This window comes from Schistocerca cancellata, chromosome 1 (assembly GCF_023864275.1).
Source record: "Schistocerca cancellata isolate TAMUIC-IGC-003103 chromosome 1, iqSchCanc2.1, whole genome shotgun sequence".
Classification (NCBI taxonomy): Eukaryota; Metazoa; Arthropoda; class Insecta; order Orthoptera; family Acrididae; genus Schistocerca; species Schistocerca cancellata.
In genome coordinates this window covers 141,199,936-141,222,981 of record NC_064626.1, presented here as the reverse complement: position 1 = coordinate 141,222,981, position 23,046 = coordinate 141,199,936, and positions in this window count along the sequence as shown.

The following is a 23,046-nucleotide window of genomic DNA, read 5'->3' as shown; positions in this document are numbered from 1 at the left end:
AACATCTTGGCCACGTTATGCCAGGGCAGTATGTGGGGTAATAAGAAGCGATGCGTACAATCAGGATTAGCGAAGGTGACTGAAGACGTTTGTTGGAAGAGTTCTGGAGCAGTCTGATCTGTATCAAATCTTATACAAGTCAGACTTGTATAAGATTTGATACAGATCAGACTGCTCCAGAACTCTTCCAACAAACGTCTTCAGTCACCTTCGCTAATCCTGACTGATTCTAAACAGTTGCTCCAGCGTTTGGAGTAGTTGAAATGGAACGATCGTATGGCATTATTAGCTAGGAGACCCCGTCTGTGGTTGTTCAATTGCATGGCCCATGTGATTCGGCGACCTGGACGTCTTTGTGAAAAATGAGTTGAAATGATTAGAAAAGCACAAAAAATCAGTCCCCGTGCGAAGAAAATGTCCGACCCGACTGGGAATCTAACCCAAGACCGCGAGATCTAGATCCAGCAACACTAACCAAACGGCCGCCAGATGCAGACTGGAGTCGTTCTGCAGGCGTGACAGACATCGAATTCAGCTGGTCAGATTTCAAGTCGGTATGGCCAACATGAAAGCGTTACAGATGTCCAGAGAACTTAATCTTTACTCCAACTATTTTTCAGAGTTAAGGACAATGTATCTATACTACTATAAGACGGAAAGTCTTAGTTTAAATTTGTCACCAATAATCTCTGAAAGTACTCTACAGATTAACTTAATTTTTACACTATTTTCTAAGGAATTTTCAGATGGACGTAAGCTATATATTTCTGTAAAGGACACTGCAAAGGTTTTTGTTAGATACCTCTTCGAGAAAAATGCTGTGTTGTGAAATTTGCCGTTTCGATTTCTTTCTCGCAGTCGGTTTAAACTGTGAAAGGAGGCCCTGTAAACCTCAAAAATTACTTCTCGCAAATACAGGGTGACCGGGCTTCTATTTCAGTACCTATAAAATTTGAGTATTTGTCCAACACTGTCCCAAGAACGCAAACATTTTTACACGTTTGGACTGTTCAATGTGGACAGCCTCACTTCTCGCCACATGTTCATAAGCATGACAGGTGTTATGGACTTTACTACGGTGTAGATCCTTAGTCTACAGTCTACCAGACCTCGAATCCTTGTTAATGATACCTGACTCCACTCTGCCTCCTCCCCCCCCCCCCTTTTTTCGAGCCAACGCTCAGAAAAGTCTTACGTAGAAATGTAATATCCGACCAATAGAGTCAGGGAGGAAAGGTGGAACTGCATTGTTTGCCAACATGTCGAGAGGGGTGCCCTGTCACTGGCACGCGTGCGTCAAGCCACCCAGTACTGTTCATGAAATGTCTATCACGTCTTTTAGAGTCTATTGCGTGTTAGCCCAACATTTATATATATATATATATATATATATATATATATATATATATATATATATATATATATATATATATATAACCAATGATGGAAACTGGTTTACCCAGTCATCAGCGGCTTCAGTTCGCAATCAAGATTACATTTGCCATAATAATAATAATAATAATAATAATAATAATAAACAAGACTCAAAGTTAGAGAGGGAGCTGAGTGGTCAGCGCGACGGAATATCATTCCTAACGGCCCGGGTTAGATTCCCGGCTGGGTTGGAGGTTTTCTCCGCTCAGAGATGGTGTTATTTGATCCTCATCGACACGCTAGTCGCCGAAGTGGCGTGAACTCAAGACTCACCAGGCGAACGGTCTACCCGACGGGAGGCCCTGGCCACACGGCATTTACATTTTTAGTTAGAGAGGGGTAAGAGGACAGGGGGAAGGCGGATGGATTGAGGGGTGAGGAGACAGGAGGGGAGGGGGGGGGTAGGAAAGGACAGAGGGAGCAGTTTAACATGTATACCTTCCCACACATTTAGCAATTGCAAAGAATTGCTGGGTTCGCCAGTTATAATTAACGTTACTGGCAGAAGTAACATGAAAACAATTTGCTATCTGTTTTAGAATTCGGGGATGCGTGAAACATAAGTGTCCCGCTGGCATTTCGACGTGGGCCTTACATGACCAGACGGTAACTATCAGTATTTTCGCTTATATATTTTCCCTGAAGCACTTGGATCTTAGATTATATTAGATTCAGTTTTCGTTCCATAGACCCAAAAAAAGACGATTCTCGTGGATATGTAACATGCCAGAAAGTATAACAAATATAAAACATCTGAATACTTACTACCCTGATCATTTGTCAGGAGACTGTCAAACTAGGTGACTACAATTCAGTAAACTGGAACAGCTAACATTTACAGAATTAATACGCTGTCAGAATGAAACATTGTCATGCACTTCTGGTAAGTTTATATACACAAAATACCTAATCTTGACTGTTGCGACAAAGTGCTGTCAAACTAAAATCTGACAGACATTTTTACTTAAGCTGACGGAACAGTCTCTTAAGATAGTCATCTAGGGATTAGGAGTTGCCTATCAAAAAGCGTTTCAAACTGTTTAAACCGTTGTTTATTTAAAACCAAGATTCTGATGGTTGCTGGCAATTTATTGAAAATGTATGTTCCTGACTACTTTTGGACTAAGGTGACATTAGGTCTTTATGTAGATTGTTCTTATTCCTAGTATTGATACTATGTATTGAACTATTGATTGGAAACATTACTTGCATAAATTTCTTTAAGGGATAAATATACCGAGAAGCAGTGGTTAAAATACAAAGTTCCTTGAACAGGTATCTACATGATCTTGAATTTACACCACAAATTTTTACTACAGGCTTCTGCACGCTAAAACCCTTTGTTTGATGAATTACCCCGGAATATCATCCCGTATGACATAATAGAATGAAAGTAAGCGAAGTATGCAACTTTTATATTTATATCCCCTACATCTGACACACCCACTGCAAATACAGACTTGTTTAGGCGCTAAAGCAGTTCTGTGGTATGTCCTTCCCAACTGAATTTATTATCGAGTTGTAATCTCAGAAATTAACACTGGCAACCTCTTCGATTTGCATGTCTTCATATGTTATAGACATGCTGCAGGGAATCTCTTACAGGTTCTGAACTGCATACAGTGGGTATTTTCAAAGTTTAATGGCAGTGAATTAGCTTTAAGCCTTTTATTAATGTCACTGAAAATTTGATTAGAAGCTATTCCTAATTCTGTACTTAATCCTGCACTGTATTTATTTGATTACTAATATTTGTCTTTTGGTAGTTTACTCCAAATGACAAGCTTCTTGTCATTACATGCTACTTCAAATGACTCACGTAGCAGTCACATCGAGCCGCCTCCTCGTAATATGTGAAACGGTTCTTGAGCAAAACAGTCTGACAAATGGTGCATAGCTATAACATGCGCAAATTCCTAGTAGCTCTCTGGTAATCTATCGAGGTACACATACGTCCCATTGGTAGTGAAAGGCTTAAAATGGGAATCTCTAGAATAGACGCACAGTTTTTACGAAACTCGGTTGCGTAAAAGTAGAGAAGCAGCATTCGAGGAAATCTCTATGGCAGTTATGCAGCCATCATAATGAATGTCGCCTAGGGTTCGTGAGAATCAGTATTAGAGCGTATTACATAGTTATTTCCAACCGATGCCGCTCTCTATAAACGTATGAAAGAGCAAAGAGAATTGTTAATACGTGCGAGAAGTACCCTCCGCCACGCACTACACATTGGCGGCGACCCTTTGGACTTACCCAGTACGACACAGCAGCACGCCCACAGCGTCCCGGCGCCCATGCTAGTCGCTCTCCCCATATCAACACACACTCCACGCCCAGTGTTTACCTCAAGAGTTTACTTCCCGAGTATCACAGTTTGCGGAAAAGTTCTCACTCTGCTGGTTGCAGTCTACTGGAGAAACTGGTCAGAGACCGCTATGCTCATGAGTTTGGCTGCCAGCGCCGTCACGCGGTTGCCTTACCCTTCTGGATCTCTGGATTTCCAGTGGGAAACAAACAAAGGTCGATTCTCACTTGTCGAAGAGGCATGTGACGGAACGGTACGTCAAAACGTTCCACAACGCTCTTCAGACGCCGGCATTGACACATGCTTTCTACGGACCGGGTCGGGACGTCAGAATCAAGTTTCTCGGGAAGAAAGTTTTGATTTTGACGTTCATGGAGGGAACTGTGTCGTGGTCTACTATAGTCGAAAGTTAAGTTATTCTCACCGCACCCATTCGCTTTATAATAGAGAAATTCGTGCTTTTGCGCTTTTTTAGTCTTAATTTTTTTTTTATTTTGCTGTGTTCTCATGACACAATGCAAATGTTTCAAGATGACTTCAGTTTTTTTTGTTCGGTTGCGTGTCCTTCCACAAGAGGGGCTAGATACACTAAAGTGAACAATGATTTAGGTTTTACAGTACCAGGACGGAGAAAAGACCTACAGTGTGCACAAATAGGATCATAAACTGACGAAAAAATTATCGTAAATAACCTCTTTTTAACAGTGAAAAAGTCAGCTTTACTGAAGGGCAATAATACATTTCTGTTTACTGTTAAATGACACTTAGAAAGAGAAACCCGGATCCAGTAGGCCAAAAGACAAAGCCCAATAGAAATGCTTGAATAACACACGAGACACTGTATTTATCTGACGAAATAAGAAAACATAAAAATAGTGGAAGCCAAGCTGGTATAAAAGGAACACATATGAGACTTCCTGGCAGATTAAAACTATGTGCCTGTGTCTGCCTGGAAGTATCATACCAGCGCACACTTCACTGCAGGATGAAAATTTCATTTAAGATTACACATGTCTAAAACGTTAGACTGACATAAAGTGCAAACAGGCTAAACATGAATGGCTGGATGGCAGTTTCCAGTCTGCAGAAGCATACACGACTGGGAGACAAATAGATGCCGCCCGTAGGAAAATTAAAAAAGAGATCTTTGGAGAACGTAAAAGCAGCTACATGAGTATCAAGACGTCAGACGGCAAGACAGTACAAAGCAAAGAAGGGAAAGTTGAAAAGTGGAACGAATATACATAGAAGGGCTATACAGGGGAAACTTAAAAGACAACATTATAGGAAGGGAAGAAGCTGTAGATGAAGGCATCACCTTAAATTTATTGCGATGCTCGCTAGAGTTGGCCTTCACAGAACTATTCAATGAGACAAGCGAAATATCCCCCAGCTTCATGAAGAATGTACAATTTCAAAGAAGGCAGTTGCCGAATGTATGAATATTACCAAACTATCGATTCCAAAGTACTGGCACAAATTATTTATAAAACGACTAGAATCCGACCTCGAGGAAGATTACTTTGGGATATTTAGAAACGTGGAAACACACGAGTCACTACTTACCATACGACTTATCTTAAAGACAGACTGAAAAAAGACAAACCTACGTTTATAGCATTTGCAGATTGACTGGGATGACTGTTTGGGTCATCAGTCCTCTGACTAGTTTTATGCGACCTGGCACGAATTCCTTCTTGTGCCAACCTCCTAATTTCAGAGTAGCTCTTGCATCCGAAGTCCAATTATTTGTTAGATGTGTTCCAGCCTGTGTCTTCAAGAACAGTTTTTGTTCTCTTTTTACCACGGAAGTCATTCCTTCATATCTAAACATATGTGCTATCATCATGTTTAGTCTTCTTGTGTTTTCTATATGTTACTTTCTGCACTGATTCTGCGGAAAACCTCATAATTTCTTATTTTATCACTCAAAGGAATTTTCAACTTCTTCCCATAGCACTACCACACAACACCGAGCTCCAGACGTACTTTCTAAGAAATTTCTTCCTAAAATTAAGGCCTACGTTTCATACTAATAGACTTCTTTTGATCAGGAATGCCCCTTTGCCTGGGCTAGTCTGTTTTTTGTGGATTCGTTGTTTCGTCCGTCAAATATTATTTTGCTTCCAAGGTAGCAGTTTTCCTTAACTTCATTTACTTCGCGCTCACCAGTTCTGACGTTAAATTTATCGACAATTTCATTTCTGCAGCTCCTCAGTACTTTCGTCTTTCTTCAGTTATTCATTTTATTTATTCGTATGACTCACACGCACTGCAAAAATACAGGTACATTATATTATTACACGTGTATAACAAGACTACAAAACTACATATAAAACTCACTAAATCTCAACATCTAAGTTCGTAATCCATATAAGAGTTGTATTATCAACTTTCGTGGGGTCGCCCCGACTCCCCTGATAGGAACGCAAGGGGAATTCTTCTCTAATGCGCTTGATTGCCTGGTTCGGAGCCCCACAGTCACAAACCGGAGGCTCTGTGGCACCCCATTGGTAGTTAATCTGCGCATCGCCCATGGTAGCAGTGTCCTTAATTTCATTTACTTCGCGCTCACCAGTTCTGACGTTAAGTTTATCGACAATTTCATTTCTGCAACTCCTGAGTGCGAGCTCTGTTCAAGTTTGCCCATAGCTTTCTGACGAACTCTGTGGCAGGAGTATCACAGTTGTACTTTCAGAACCACTCACGCTCTTCAGGAGTAATTCCAGGTTCTGCTGTAGCTTGCAGTATCCCCTAAGCAAGACTTCGCTTATACAGATTGCTCGGCAGAGGAAGCCAATAAATGAGTGTTGGTCAAATTTTCCTAGTTATTAACTGCATAATGCGGTTCAACTGGACATCGATCAAGTTGATGTGGCAGCTGTTTAGCCATACTGGGGTGCAATATACTCAGCTACTGAGAAAACCAGGTCAGTGGATGATGTGTGCAAGTTATCTGCTGAAGCTGCCCATTGGGAAGTGTCACCCAACTCTCTCACTTTAACAGCACTGTCAGTCAGATTAGTATTCATAATTTAGGTCATGATCTCGGTGTTCCCCAGTGCTACATTTGGTATGTGTGGTTTATGACCTTTTACACGAGGAAATTGTGGGCAGACTGTTCATATAGCTGCATGTGTAGCCTGTAGAGAACTTGTACCTGAGAGTCCATAATGGAGGCGACAGAGAAGAGGGAGAAATATAGATGTGGGCTATAAATGCTGCGTCCAGCGACCTGGTTGTGCAAATGAATCTGGGAAGCAGTGCTCTGTGGCTTGTAACTACACAGGGACTTTGGGTCGTGGCACTCCCCACTTTCCACCTAGGGTCAGAGCAGGAGGGCCACAGTTCGCAAAACATTTTATCTGGCCCAGGCGACAGACAGTCACAAAGGTGGTCAGAAAGTGGGTGGAGGAAACCATTTAGGAGAGGCTGTTGTAATCTGAGCTTTTGTGCAAATGGTGGGACGGTCATAAAACTCCACGCATTGTCGTGTTAGAAGCTGGGATGATATGGACAGAGTGACTGGTGGTGTTTAGTGGAGGAAAGACTGTAACTCCCCTGACGCCAGGAAGTCGCTAGGTTCTTTTAGCAAGCAACAAAAACATATACTTCATGGGCATGACTGTTTCGGAAGCTTAGCAGCCTTCTTTCAGAAATTGGAAATGGCTGGCCTTGAAAGATTAGATCTCTCGGTAAATAAGGGAATGTAGTTCTGTCTAGGTAGACGCTTTTTGCTGAAACATGGCTATGCTTACCACGAGAACTACGCCTCCGTAGCCTAAAATCTTCTTTTTTCAGACAAGAGAGATTATGAGTCCTTGATTGGCTGCTCATGTTCACAGGATATGCAAAGTAGAGGCTTACCCCCTCCCTCCCCCCCCCCCCCCAAAGGCATGGGAACCTCGGTGCTGTGTCTGTCTGGATTGGCTACCAGGCCAACAGAACAGTCAACGGGGAGAGTCAATGAGTAGAGGACAGTTCGATGGGTTTGTACAGCGTGGAGGCGTTTCTCCCTCCCTCTCTCTCTCTTTTTTTTTTTTTTTTAGCTATCAGAACGCCAGTCTACGTAGAATGCAAATTTTCGTGGATGTGGCAGAACATTACAGCTGCCACTGCGCCCCCCCCCTCCTACCCTCCCTCACCAACGTGCGTGTCGTTTTCTGCTGCCACCCGAATCTGGCTGAAAGGGTAAAGTATTCCTGCACCAGCGTATGGTTGATAAACTTATATTAACAGCTCCCTGTTCTCCAGTGAACCATAGTTTCTGGTGTACTTGGTTGTAGTTGATTCCATCTGAACAGAACTGGGCCTCACAGTGGATTCATGTTAAAAAAAAGTCTGATTGCGTTCTAAAAGGTATTAATTCAGGGGAGAATTTGTATAGTTTCCACCCCAATGAATGCTTTGCTTTGTGACTCGTGTTTTTCATTTTTTTTGTAAGATTTATCAGCTCGTCGTAGTTATAAAAGGGTGAATAAAAACTTATCATTATCTTTCAAAATTTAAATACGCCGTTATTCTCATTCACACTTCCTCAACTATTCGCCGTTTTTATTTTTTGTGATAATACAGCAATTCAAGGCTCAATCTTATTAAATTATTTAATTTGATTATTAATTTAAGTTCTGAAAGTGACCGCAGATATGGGCAACAAAAGTGCTATGTGTAAATTCACTAATTTCATAAATAAAAAAATTAACGATGTAGCTCACGATTTGAAGGTTATTGAGAAGAGAATACTTTTCTTTGTGTAGCAACAATGACATTTAGCATCACTCAGACATATATTTACGATTATAGCAATAGACAGCTTGCACCATGCCATTCCACACAATTTTTGAATATTATTTTGAGTTTTTATCTGGGCAGCGGTGTTTTCAAGATGCTTCTTATATGAAAGGGTATGACCAAGGGCGACACCAAAGTACTTAGGGTACTTGTTATGGCAAAGAGTCTTTCTGTAAAGCTTCACTCTGGGCTCTGCATTTGCTTGTTTGTCGTCCAGATGGAATGCACATACTTCAGTTTTACTTATACTGGTTTTAAGTCGCCACTTTCTAAAATAGGAGCTTATAAAGGCTAGATCTACTGTGAGAATTGTCTCTGCTGATCCGATATCTTTGGTTCTTCTAGCAAGAATTTTGTTGACCTTGTGTTGGGGAGATCGGAGACATATAGATTGAACAGTAGGGGGGCTAAGACGGAGCCCTGAGGTAGGCCATTACTTAATTTTCTCTCCTTGCTCACATTTGCTTCCAAGTAAACGCTGAAATATCTATTGTTTATCATGGTGCTGATCAGAATTACAGTTTAGTGGCATTGGATTGTTTTTAGTAATTTGTATATCATCCCTTCTCTTCAGTCTGTCATATGCCGCAGCTGAGTCTACGAACACGACAGATCTCTTCACATTTTCTTGGAAACCAGCTTCTATAAAGTCGGTAGGGCCAGTATCTGGTCGCAAAAAATTTTCTATGGCCTGAAACCTGTTTGCTCAGCTGGGATATGATCCAAAACGAAGCCACTAATTCTATTGTAAATGAGCCTCTCCGACAGTTTATAAGAACAGTTCAAAAGAGAAATTAGCCTGAAACTTTGAGGATGACTAGCTGGTTTCCTGGTTTCAAAATTGCCATTGTTTTTGTTATCTTTAGCTCGTAGGGCAGTTTGAGAAGAAGCGGACCAGCCATTTTTTCCACCATTACCCATGTTTATCAGAAATCCCAGGTGTATATTATCCAGATCAGGTGCGTTACCTTGTTTAGTTTGTTTCAAGGCGTCGAATTCAGTCAGTGTAAACGATTATGAGAAATTGGATTTTTCCGGGCACAGAGCTTTTAGAGAGGGAACTTCTCGTTTTATTTTGGACGTATGGTGTTTGTCACAGGCTGATCTAGATGTTTCAGCTTTATGGATAGCTGTATGGTTACTTGAAATTCCAGGCTTCTGACCAGGTTTATTGCAGGCTCCATCAAGCTTACGTAGAAGGTTCCATGCCTTTCTCCTTGAATGTCTGAAGTTTACTTTTTCTACCATCTCGCACCATCGTGTTCTTCTAACTGTGTCAACATTTTGGAGGAGGTCGTCTGCAATATCGCTGTCGCCAGTTTCGCTATATTCTTCATAAAATTGTTAGCAACGTCCATTCTACCTTGGTATATATTTCTTTCTGTACTGACGAGGAATAAACTTCTTAGCACCAACATGAACAACCACGACAGAGGGTAGTTTTTTACGTTTGGTGGAATAAATCAGATATATTTATCTACACTCCTGGAAATGGAAAAAAGAACACATTGACACCGGTGTGTCAGACCCACCATACTTGCTCCGGACACTGCGTGAGGGCTGTACAAGCAATGATCACACGCACGGCACAGCGGACACACCAGGAACCGCGGTGTTGGCCGTCGAATGGCGCTAGCTGCGCAGCATTTGTGCACCGCCGCCGTCAGTGTCAGCCAGTTTGCCGTGGCATACGGAGCTCCATCGCAGTCTTTAACACTGGTAGCATGCCGCGACAGCGTGGACGTGAACCGTATGTGCAGTTGACGGACTTTGAGCGAGGGCGTATAGTGGGCATGCGGGAGGCCGGGTGGACGTACCGCCGAATTGCTCAACACGTGGGGCGTGAGGTCTCCACAGTACATCGATGTTGTCGCCAGTGGTCGGCGGAAGGTGCACGTGCCCGTCGACCTGGGACCGGACCGCAGCGACGCACGGATGCACGCCAAGACCGTAGGATCCTACGCAGTGCCGTAGGGGACCGCACCGCCACTTCCCAGCAAATTAGGGACACTGTTGCTCCTGGGGTATCGGCGAGGACCATTCGCAACCGTCTCCATGAAGCTGGGCTACGGTCCCGCACACCGTTAGGCCGTCTTCCGCTCACGCCCCAACATCGTGCAGCCCGCCTCCAGTGGTGTCGCGACAGGCGTGAATGGAGGGACGAATGGAGACGTGTCGTCTTCAGCGATGAGAGTCGCTTCTGCCTTGGTGCCAATGATGGTCGTATGCGTGTTTGGCGCCGTGCAGGTGAGCGCCACAATCAGGACTGCATACGACCGAGGCACACAGGGCCAACACCCGGCATCATGGTGTGGGGAGCGATCTCCTACACTGGCCGTACACCACTGGTGATCGTCGAGGGGACACTGAATAGTGCACGGTACATCCAAACCGTCATCGAACCCATCGTTCTACCATTCCTAGACCGGCAAGGGAACTTGCTGTTCCAACAGGACAATGCACGTCCGCATGTATCCCGTGCCACCCAACGTGCTCTAGAAGGTGTAAGTCAACTACCCTGGCCAGCAAGATCTCCGGATCTGTCCCCCATTGAGCATGTTTGAGACTGGATGAAGCGTCGTCTCACGCGGTCTGCACGTCCAGCACGAACGCTGGTCCAACTGAGGCGCCAGGTGGAAATGGCATGGCAAGCCGTTCCACAGGACTACACCCAGCATCTCTACGATCGTCTCCGTGGGAGAATAGCAGCCTGCATTGCTGCGAAAGGTGGATATACACTGTACTAGTGCCGACATTGTGCATGCTCTGTTGCCTGTGTCTATGTGCCTGTGGTTCTGTCAGTGTGATCATGTGATGTATTTGACCCCAGGAATGTGTCAATAAAGTTTCCCCTTCCTGGGACAATGAATTCACGGTGTTCTTATTTCAATTTCCAGGAGTGTACTTGGTCGGCAAAACTGCGCTATTCAGCCCTGCGGAAATTCCACCTGTGTCGCGGTACAGATCTCGCCCATATCGAGGATTACCGGCCTGTGTTGGCTGTCTGGGAAATGAGGTATGACTTCCTGAATACAGAAAATGGGTGCCGTCTGCAGTCATAGGACACAAAGCAGAGGTCCGGGATGCAATCTGTTCGCCAAGTGGCTGATCTGAATAGTTCCCAAATCCTTGGCATCGCTAACCAGGTATAGATCTCCATTTTTAGCCAGTCCTTAGCCGGCCGGAGTGGCCGAGCGGTTCTAGGCGCTACAGTCTGGAACCGCGCGACCGCTACGGTCGCAGGTTCGAATCATGCCTCGGGCATGGATGTGTGTGTCGTCCTTAGGTTAGTTAGGTTTAAGTAGTTCTAAGTTCTAGGGGACTTACGACCTCAGCAGTTGAGTCCCATAGTGCTCAGAGCCATTTGAACCGAAGCGTTGAGCGCAGTACCACATTCATTGTCATGGCATAATTCCAATGACCATGATGACTATTAATCTCCTGCAGTAATCGGTGGATCATCCAGTGACCACGGCACATTTGGTGGCGTGTAAATATTACTTATGATGGTCTCCTCCATTTGCATCGAGACGTAATGGATCTCATTTTCTGTAGTTGTTGAAATGAGGCGAGAACGCTCGATATTGCTCCTTACATAGGTGGTAATACCGTACACACTGTGCCATGTAACACCCATAAGATCGTAGCCATGGATCTATCTCTTTTACGCAGGTCTTCCATAGTTGGAGCGTGTGTTTCCTGGAGTAGGACTACGTCAATATCATATCTACAATGAGTTTAGACAGGTACTCTCTTTTAGCTCAGCCAGTGCCTTCTATACTCGGATTGAAGGGCCAAGTCTTTTAATCAGTTGATCTTGAGAAGGTTCATTTTTTAAGGCTTTTTGATTTTGATTTGTCTGGATGTTTGTAGTCAGGAAATACAATATTTGATCTGGCTGCCGATTCGTTCTTCGGTTTACTCTCATCCATAATTTGTGTTCGTTATACTGTTCATTTCATTGGACATATTCTGTAAATCTTCACTTTCACTGAGAACAGAATTCTCATTAGCGAATCTTATAATTGATATCGTATCACCCTCAGTTTTAATGCCACGCTTGAACCTATCTTTTATTTGCGTCATTCCTTTTTCGATGTAAAGGTTGAATAATAGGAGCGAAAGACTGCATCCATGTCTTACACACTTTTTAATCCGAGCACTTAGTTCTTGGTATTCCACATTATGAAGGAAGTAGGAATAAAATGCAGGGAACGAGATCTTATTGACGACCTGTATAGAGACCAGATTGCAGGTGTAAAGAGTCAAAGAACTTGAAAAGGAAGAAATAACTGAGGAGTCAGACGGTATTGTAGCCTGTTCCCGATATTATTCAATCTGTACTTGGAAGAAGCAGAAAAGTAAACCAAAACGAAATATAGAAAGGGTATTGAAGTTCAGCGTGAATAACTAAAATCTTTTAGGTTGCCAATGACACTGTAATTATGTAAGAAAGAGGGAAGCTTTTGGAGTATGTTACAAGAAAAATATCGACAAAATTAAAGCAGTAGTATTGTAATGTAGTCCAAGAAACACCATTAAATATTTTATAAAGTAGTGTCATAAATTACACAATCAGATTCCTAGGACAGATTATATTTAATGCTTATAATATTTGGTAAATGAATATACAGATGGCATTTTCAATTGAGTGATCCTTCTGCGATACAAATTTCCATGTACTTCAGTGCGAGTTTCTCGAATTTTTGAGACAATAGTGTCTGTAGTGATAATAGAAGTTAATTATTTAGTTCTGTTATCTTTCTTATGAAGAGTTTTAATAATGTAATTTTTTAATGTCTGAAAAAAAAAACATTTTGCGTGTGGTCCATTACATAAATGACAAAACACATGGCTTAGAACAACTATTAAGACTCTGTATGAGATTCCATCGAGTTTAATTAATCTCTTAACTGCGCGCATCTCTTAGTTTGGCGCCTTATCCGATTGCTTCAGCAAAGCCATTGTTAACAGGCGGAGCAGGACTGCCTGTGTTTATGTTTGACCTACTGGGAATCCGCACCTGGCTGCTTTCATAATAAGAGCTTCCACGAGCTTCCCGCAGCTTTCTCTGTGCCTGGTTGTCAACATTTGCAGTCTGACGAAGTCGCTACCTGGTTCTGAGAGCGATTCCGCCATGGATAAGACGGGCGAAGTGTGATCCAATGCAAATCAGAAATCCGCAAGACGCATGGAACAGGTGCAGTGGACGTCAGATACGAAGTTTGAGACAGATATGTTTTTTATTGTATGAAATATTAAGGACTTCATCAGGCTGCAATTTATTGATCTTGATTATTCACACAAGGTACGAGGGCAGTCATAAAGTATTTTTCTTGTTCTTCTCCGTGCTACTATATCCCGTGTAAGCCTCTTCATCTCTACGTAACCACTGCAACCTGCGCCTATTTCAACCTGATAATTGCATTCGAGAATTGGTGTTGCCCTCCATACTTCCTTTCATTACCAAATTCACGATATGTTGATGCCTCAGGATGCGCCTTGTCAACCGATCCCTATTTTTAGTCAGGTTGTGAAATAAATTTCTATTTCCTTCTATTTCTTTCTCTCCAGTGACTCGATCTACCCACCTACTGTTCAGCATTCTCCTGTAGTACCACGTTTCAAAAGCTTCTATTCTCTTCTTGTCAGTATTGTTTACTGCCCATGTTTCATTTTTGTACAAGTTTACACTCCAGACAGCTACCTCCAGAAAAGACTTCCTAACACATGTTGACAGAGCACTGAAAGACCTGAGTCGAAACAAGGCCCCGGGAGCAGACAACATTCTATTAGAACTACTGACAACCTTGGGAGAGCCAGTCCTGACAAAACTCTACCATCTGGTGAGGAAGATGTATGAGACCAGCGAAATATAATAATTCCAATCCCAAAGAAAGTAGGTGTTGCAGATGTGAAAATTACCGAACTATCAGTTTCATAAGTCACGGCTGCAAAATACTAACGCGAATTCTTTACAGACGAATGGAGAAACTGGTAAAAGCGGACCTTGGGGAAGATCAGTTTGGATTCCGTAGAAATATCGGAACACGTAAGGCAATACTGACCTTACGACTCACCTTAGAAGAAAGGTTAAGGAAAGGCAAACCTACGTTTCTAGCATTTGTAAACTTAGAGAAAGCTTTTGACAATGTTGATTGGAATACTCTCAAATTCTGAAGGTGGCAGCGGTAAAATACAGGGAGCTAAAGGCTATTTACAATTTGTACAGAAACCAGATGGCAGTTATAAGAGTAGAGGGACATGAAAGGGAAGCAGTGGTTGGGAAGGGAGTGAGACAGGGTTGTAGCCTATCCCCGATGTTATTCAATCTTTATATTGAGCAAGCAGTAAAGGAAACAAAAGAAAAATTCGGAGTAGGTATTAAAATCCATGGAGAAGTAATAAAAACTTTGAGGTTTGCCAATGACATTGTAATTCTGTCAGAAACAGCAAAGGACTTGGAAGAGCAGTTGAACGGAATGGACAGTGTCTTGAAAGATATAAGATGAACATCAACAAAAGCAAAACGAGGATAATGGAATGTAGTCGAATTAAGTCGGATGATGCTGAGGGAATTAGATTAGGAAATGAGACACTTAAAGTAGTAAAGGAGTTTTGCTATTTGGGGAGCAAAATAACTGATGATGGTCGAAGTAGAGAGGATATAAAATGTAGACTGGCAATGGCAAGTAAAGCGTTTCTGAAGAAGAGGAATTTGTTAACATCGAATATAGATTTAAATGTCAGGAAGTCGTTTCTGAAACATATTTGTATGGAGTGTAGCCATGTATGGAAGTGAAACGTGGACGATAAATAGTTTGGACAAGAAGAGAATAGAAGCTTTCGAAATGTGGTGCTACAGAAGAATGCTGAAGATTAGATGGGTAGATCATATAACTAATGAGGAGGTATTGAATAGGATTGGGGAGAAGAGGAGTTTGTGGCACAACTTGACTAGAAGAAGGGATCGGTTGGTAGGACATATTCTGAGGCATCAAGGGATCACCAATTTAGTATTGGAGGGCAGCGTGGAGGGTAGAAATCGTAGAGGGAGACCAAGAGATGAATACACTAAGCAGATTCAGAAGGATGTAGGTTGCAGTAGGTACTGGGAGATGAAGCAGCTTGCACAGGATAGAGTAGCATGGAGAGCTGCATCAAACCAGTCTCAGGACTGAAGACCACAACAACAATACATGTTGTGACGGGTATAGGTGCAGATATTTTTGTGGTACCTTAATATGAACACGCATAAGTGTGTTTGGTGTTCTTTCTCTGTGCCGAACAGTTTTCCCACAAACACGTCACACACTTTACAAGCATGGCCGTAACTAAGTAGACTACGTTTGTCAGTACAGACTACTCGTTTCGCGTCAGCGTGTCCACACTTCACCACCGGACCTGCTGCCCAGGGTAAAATAAGCAAATGTGCTTGGAGGTACTAACAAACCTAAAACCACATCACTCCTAATAGCTACAATTATTAGTCATCAAATGATGTAAATATTGATGTCATATTATTCAGTACACCATTATATCCTGTATTTAAATTTACATCTGATTTTGACAGATTTTCCTTTTTCAGAAACGCTTTTCTTACTGTAGCCAATCTGCATTTTTATGCGTTCTCTACTTCAGCCATCATCATTTAGTTTACTGCCGATCGAGATGGTGTAGTAATTACTACGATGGACTCGAATTCAGCAGGACGACTGTTCAAATCCACGTTAACCCAGTTATAGGTTTCTCGTGACTTGCCTGAGTCGACCTAGGCATATATAGGGATGGTTCCTTTGCAAGTGTACAGCCGATTTCCTTCCCCATCTTTGGAACAATCCTAGCTTGTGCTCCTTCCTAATGATCTCGATGTACGTTCAACACTAATTTTCCTCTCTTTCTTTCTAGTTTCCTGCAAAAATAGAAAAATTCATTTATTACTCTTAGCGTCTCTGACAGAATTACATTGTCAGTAGCAAACTTTAGTGTTTATTTCTTGTCCCTAACTTTAATTTCCATTTCAGATTTCTGATTGGTTTCCTTTACGACTTGTTGAGTGTACAGATTGAATAACGTCGAGAATACGCTAGAACCATGCCTTCCTCCCTTCACATCTACCATTTTCTTTTCATGTCCAGCGAATCTCTACACTGAGGTGACAAAAGTCATAGCATAGCGATATGCACATATACAGAAGGCGGTAGTATCGCACGTAAAAGAACAGTGCACTGGCGGCGCTGTAATTTATGCTCAGGTGATTAATGCGAAAAGTTTTCCGACGTGATTACTGCCTCACGACGGAAATTAACAGACTTCGAACGCTGAATAGGCAGTTGAAGCTAGACGTCTTGGACAGTCCATCTCTGAAATCGTTAGAGAATTCAATGTTCCGAGATCCACAGTGTCAGGAGCGTGCCGAGACACTACCCAATTTCAGGCATTGTCTCTCACCACGGACAACGCAGTGGCCGACGATCTGCGCTTAAAGACCGAGAGCAGCGGTGTTTGCGAAGCGCTGTCGGTGCTGACAGACAAGACTTAAATTCCATGACTCAGGATATTGATAATTTGAAAATCATAGTTAAGGATGTGCCAGATCAGATACGTTAGTTAACTGGACATTTCAATGCTATGAGTGCACAGCAAATCGAGCTCAATACAAAAATGCAGGAAGCTGTAAATCAAGTTGAGGACATGACAAAACAGCATAAACAGCAGTTTGAGGACTTTCTAGAAGAAAAAAGGCACACGCATAAACTGTACTCTAGAAACAGAGTTACAAAAAGCAAAAAGTAACACAATGGAACAAGTATACACTACACAAAACACATCTGTAGTTAAGCTGCAAACTGACAGGCCAGATACAGAAAACTTTGACACAGTACCTACCAGGCTGGCAGAATCAAATAGCCGAACAACTTCACAGGGAATTTAGCACAATGCAACACGCAGAAGAAGAGCTTGACAAAGTGCCCACAGGTAAGAGCGATGAATGTAGGTGTGTGCTCACCAAATTATGAGATGTACGGTAACCAACGACACCGTGATGAAAGAAAGAAACAGCAGATAGCTGAACCCACTTCGTCATCAGTTTTGTTGGAAGAGTCTTATAAAACACCGGCAATTTCAAGTGTTTATCCCTGGAAAGAAGTCTGTGCAACTGGTAATTTTTATAAAGTCATTCAAAAATTTATTGCCTATAACGTGGTCAGGACAGCAAAAGATACTATATGTTACGGGTTACATCCAAGGCGATGGAGTGTTAAGGGCGATGGGAATGTCAGAAACTTGTCAGACATTAGAACAGTTTGAAAACGCGCTTCTTTCAAAGTACTGCTCACATGGCGTTTAAGAGGGATTAAGAAAAGCCGTATTCACATCTGAACAATATTATCCAAAATCTGGATCATTGTGAAAGTACTTTGAGAAATATTTAAATAAGACGAGGTTTTGGGACGAGCCAGTGACACACACTAACGTCCTACGCCTTCTGAAAGCTAAACTACCGCGTAATATTTGGGAAAAGCTAGTACGAGTACCCGAAAGCAATTTGGAGTATTTTATACGTGTCTTGGACTCTGTTGACTTAATTAATGAAGATGCGAGACAGAGCCACACCAACCAAAATTATTTCCGTAGCAGTGGTGGCAAACCAGCCTCCGCAGCGCCAGCCGTAGTACCGCGTCAACAATGTAGCGTGCGCGGCTGAGTCACGACCAGCTTCTGTCGATCCCGCCGCAGCAGTGCATATGCCAGGCCCGAGTGCGGGAGGCAGTTTTAGTAGTAACTATAACCAAAATTCTAACCCAGGATGTAAAAAGAAAAGAAAAAATGGTGACAGAAACTACTCTGGCTACTCCAGTGACCGGAAACGAAACTGGAATAGAAGCGATAATGGAAATTAGTGGGGTAACGGTTACAGTAATTTTCAGCCTCAGTTTAGCAACAACAACACGGCTCACCCACGAAATGTTCAGTGGCGATACCCGATTAGTAATCAACCATATCAGTCCCAAGCACAAAGCAACATTACGCCTATAAACTCAGGGCAGAATCATGATTGGAATGCGCAACAGAGGAACAACACGTCCGGAATGAATATTATAGAAGTGACAAACGAAACATCTACAAACAGTAATAATGGGGCGTTAAACTAAACGTGGCCTCATTATGCTCCCCACTATTGGCCATGGATAGCCGTGGGGGGGGGATCCATGCTACCATAGTGATAATTTGCTGAAGTACCAAGATGAAAAAAGGTAAGAGAGGTATTGATTTCTACTACAGGACAAGCTCAACGGCGTAAGAAACACTTTGACAAACAGCTATATGGTGTTACCAGATTTTTGATTAGAGAGAAAGCATTACTTAAGACCCATGTGAAATCTTCTCCATTAGCCAAGAAAAACGCTAAGTGGCAAATAAGGTAGACTGGTCCGTACATTATTGTACATATTCCGCCTGACGGATGTTATTTACTTGCGTATCATCACAATGGTAAATCAAAGGACCCTATGCACACAGAGACTTGAGGAAATTCTACCATGTTCAAGCATCACACTTCACATCTATCTATGCACACGAGTGAAATAAGTAACCTATGGTAAAAAGAAAGAATAAAATTAAGGTAAAGTAAGTATATTTTATGCAGCTACGTGAATCAGAGCATTTCACTATCTTTGGTTACATTTGTCAGTGACTGTGGACACAATACACAAGCAAGCTAGGACATACATATCAATTGATGACAAGCAGTCTTAGCACAGGGTGTACTTGGGAGGTTTGACAGAATAGCTTATGATCACAGTGGTATTTCAGTTTTAATTTTATGTACGAAGGATTCTGGAGAGCACAATTAACACAGACCTCGGAACAAAGTACGAGGTAAGTTGCAGGAAACTGCAGAGAAATTAGGTAATGCCGAATAATTCTTTACAGAAGGCATTCATCGGAATGCTACGAGACTCAAGCGGCGATGAAAAGCAACTAAGTTACACTAATGTCACTACGATTTACGATCGTCGTTATGAAATATTACCAAGATTGGTGAGAAGTACACTGCTTGACGCTCAATAACACAAGATATTTTTAATATTTTGGCTTTTCTTCATCTTTAAACTACTAAGAATCAATGTTGAGATTAGAAGAATACATACACTGATTTTCTCTTACGTTTATAATATTTTATCCAATCTGAATTGAAGATATTTTGTGGAAGAAGTAAAGTAAGGAGTAACTAAGGTCACGTTCAATTAAAAAAAATTGCGCGCATACCAGTGATACCATGATGAACACACGAACATGAAAACATGTACAAACACAGACACAGACTTAGGAAGCAGTATAGCGTAAAGCAGCCAAGCTTCACGATCAATCTGTTGTTCGTATTACCTAGCGTTTTAATGTTCTATTTATGTGTGAATTTAAGTATAGTGATTTGTTTATTTATGTGTTTTTATTTAATTCTACTTGTTTTTGATGTGTGTACCATGCGTTGTTACAATGTTAGGTGACGGTAACTCTCGGGTAGTTAATGCAAATTTTTGCCTCATTTGGACACAATTTCTACAAGCACTTTTAGTGCATTCATTTCCTTGTACAGTCGTTTCGATGTATAAGTGCATTTGTAGCATGATCCTAAGTTAGGGAAGTGCTGCTGTTCTCGAAAATGTGTTGTCTTATGCCCTGTGAGATAGCATCGCGATCGCGAACTGTAGCACTAGAGGCACGTATTTTCTGACAGCACATTCAACTACCAACTTGTGTAATTATATATTTTGAGCAGTATGTACACAGATAATGCTTTGAAAGAGGTTACAGGAGCAAATAACGAACGTGGGCATAAACTACTAAAAACTTGCCAGTGGTCTCATGCGCTACAGTTTCTTGAAAGGTAAAAACGAACAGAACAGCGTATAGTTACCCAATGACGGTGAGTTATTCAGTGAAAGTGATTTATTCAGTGAATGTGTCATACGCATGGAGGCGAGTGAGAATAAGTTTTATACCACGAGCCTTCTACTTCAAAATAAATGAAACTTGGCGAATCGAGGAAGCCTGCAACGGTGCGGGTGTTTGTGCACTAGGACACTGTGCCGTTGGCAAGTTAAATAATACAGTGCAGCACTTACCTCCGTGCAGTAAACTTAGGAGACGCCCTGTGATCTCTTCTCACAGCCAAGGTGTACGACGAGTTGAAGTAGGTGCAGTGGTTTCGTAAATGCTGCGAACACTGTACAAAACACTTCATAAACATGCATTGACCAGCACACGCGGAATCGCTACCCGGCGTTGGGTGCTCGGCTACTGCACTCCAAACGGTACGTAGCGGGCTGCCAGAGGCTAATTGTTGCGGGTGTGGTTGCTTGTAACTGACACATTATTGACGGCGTAATGCATGAGGACAATTTGAATGGAAAGCAAAATCTACCTTCAAATGGACACTCACCATAGTGCGAAGAGGTATAGAGACACGATTTCCTGATCCACTAAATAAAGTCTTACCAATACAGCACATGATCTACGTTCCACGTTACGAAATAAAAACGACACACATGTCCATTGAACTTAGACAGAACAGCACCTATGTTTATGTAAATGTTAGTGTTAAGTCAGACTAAGTACTAATCTCTGTGAATTTTATTTATTAGATGTTTATCTTACCGCCGGCCGAAGTGGCCGTGCGGTTAAAGGCGCTGCAGTCTGGAACCGCAAGACCGCTACGGTCGCAGGTTCGAATCCTGCCTCGGGCATGGATGTTTGTGATGTCCTTAGGTTAGTTAGGTTTAACTAGTTCTAAGTTCTAGGGGACTAATGACCTCAGCAGTTGAGTCCCATACTGCTCAGAGCCATTTGAACCATTTGTTTATCTTACCCATGATGAGACAACTATAAAACCCAGAAAGGAGATATACTGGGACTTATTAAATAGATCCTGGTATAAAAGAAGGAGACACTGGGGAGCATAAGCAACTATAAGGAAGAATTTATCATTCTTACCATTCCGGATACCGTTGCTAACCCTACAGCCAGGATCGGTACACCAAAATATATGACAGTCTTGTTAAAAAAAAATTATTTTCGGGAAAAATGTAAGTGTAGAAACATAGAAAAGACTTGTGAAATGCAATTTTTCTGTCAACTTGCTACTGAAAATGTTATTTTACGCGGGAATAATGACGCTTCAAACCAATCATAAAGAACTAAACTATGGACTTGCATAAAATGTAATGTAACATTCGTGTATTTAATGTAGAAGACGATGCAGTAATTTTTATGTGTAGTATGTATGTTAATGTATATTTTGTGCATCCTACTTTATATATGTTCTGTTTCACTGTTAAAAAACCTTAAATGTACAGTATACGAGAGAAATGAATGTTACAAGTGATTAGCTATGTGCCAGGACCGGCACCAGAACTATATAAGCTAATTGGTGAAGAGAACTCCCTTAAAAGACACGAACAGTGCAATTCAAGTACATACGTAAAGGAGAGAAAGAATTACCAGTGTATAAAGTGGTTGGGCTCATTGCCCGCAATTTGACATTTCTTCGGACAATTCGCCGAAGGGGGCAATGTGAAGAAACTTAATAATTTTTTCTTATTGATTAATGTATAGATAATTATTCGACTCTCATACCAAAGATTCATTTGAAAAGTGTTTAACACTGACAGTTTTAGTAATAGTTACCTTTCGTTCTTCTCATGCCCTGGTGATTAGACGTATAACGAAGTGCTCGGTGTTTTCAGGTGAAATTGTGCAAATAATGAAAGCAGCTTCTGAAACAATACGATTTTCTCATTTACGATACCACGGATTCCAGCTCCTGTAACCCTGGAAGATTATTGTTTTAATTTTGTATTGCGAATTGAGATGGTAGCGACGATGAACACGACGGCTCTGCTCAACAATAGAGGTACGTGAATGTGTTCATCGCTAACCCTTCGTGGCCGCCAATGTAAATATCAATATTCACGTCATATTTACCGCGAAATCCAGTAACTGCAATCTTTCTTTTTCATTCAGTTACGAAGTCCAATAATTTTCTTTCTCAGGTGAATATATGCATTTTAACCACAATTCTTTTTACCCCTCCCCCCCCCCCCCCCTCCCATGAACCATGGACCTTGCCGTTGGTGGGGAGGTTTGCGTGCCTCAATGATACAGATAGACGTACCATAGGTGCAACCACAACGGAGGGGTATCTGTTGAGAGGCCAGACAAACGTGTGGTTCCTGAAGAGGGGCAGCAGCCTTTTCAGTAGTTGCAGGGGCAACAGTCTGGATGTTTGGCTGATCTGGCCTTGTAACACTAACCAAAACGGCCTTGCTGTTGTGGTACTGTGAACGGCTGAAAGCAAGGGCAAACTACAGCCGTAAATTTTCCCGAGGGCATGCGACTTTACTGGATGATTAAATGATGATGGCATCTTCTTGGGTAAAATATTCCGGAGGTAAATTAGTCCCCCATTCGGATCTCCGGGCGGGGAATACTCAAGAAGACGTCGTTATCAG